This window comes from Myotis davidii, unplaced genomic scaffold (assembly GCF_000327345.1).
Source record: "Myotis davidii unplaced genomic scaffold, ASM32734v1 scaffold109, whole genome shotgun sequence".
Classification (NCBI taxonomy): Eukaryota; Metazoa; Chordata; class Mammalia; order Chiroptera; family Vespertilionidae; genus Myotis; species Myotis davidii.
In genome coordinates, this window is record NW_006300368.1 from 1470269 (window position 1) to 1471070 (window position 802).

An 802-nucleotide genomic window follows, 5' to 3' on the forward strand; every position below is an offset into this window, starting at 1 on the left:
TCCCCGGCCTTCGCGGCGCACTCACGTTGGCAGGGCGGGTCCTCGGGAGCCCATGGGCTGGATGGGCTGCGCCTGCGATGGGTGCAGGTTAGGCGCCTGCCATCTCGTCGGGCCGGGACTCAAGGGCTAGGCTGGAGAGATTTCTGGAAGCAGGAGCTGGCAAGGGGGACAGAAAGGGAGAGGGGCGCTCTGGCGGGCTGTCCCCAACCCCCAAAGCAGCTTTGTCTGGGAGGGGGCGAGGGGGAGCCTGACTGGGCCCGCGAAGACATTGGAAGCTGGTCCCGGGGCAGGAGAAACCATGAGGTAGGGACAGGGGGTGGGGGTGGGGGCTGTGGGCGTCCCTGTTGGGAACCCCGCTCCGAGTGACGGGGCGCTGGCGGGTCGCAGGCAGGGCTCTGTGTTCTTTTACGTTGTATTCTTAGAGTTTCTAAGGAGATTCCTTAAAAAGCCAACAGTTTGACGGGAACTGAAAAAGTGAACAGCAAACACTTCATGTCAGCGCTGTTTCAATGTGTTTTCAGTGTATTTATGTTACCCGTTTTGTATTAACCTTCTATGTCCTTGTAATTCAAGTGTTCCATATCCATCACATAAGAATTTCAGAGTTTAGTATTGAGAACTCTTAGAGCAGTAACTGGACTTACAGATTGAAGGGAACTGAAAAAGTGAACAGCAAACACTTCATTTCAGCGCTGTTTCAATGTGTTTTCAGTGTATTTATGTTACCCGTTGTGTATTAACGTTCTATGGTCTTGTAATTCAAGTGTTCCATATCCATCACATAAGAATTCCAGAGTTTAGT

At 52.2% G+C, this 802-nt stretch overlaps 1 protein-coding gene across 1 annotated transcript in view; it reads right to left on the reverse strand.

Moving 5' to 3' along the window:
* Positions 1-802, reverse strand: part of ARHGAP27 (Rho GTPase activating protein 27) — a 31849-nt gene that overhangs the window by 30281 nt on the left and 766 nt on the right. The window contains exon 2 of the mRNA XM_015572519.1: positions 26-156. The gene's annotated coding sequence lies outside the window, so the exon portion shown is untranslated. The remainder of the gene's footprint in view (positions 1-25; positions 157-802) is intronic.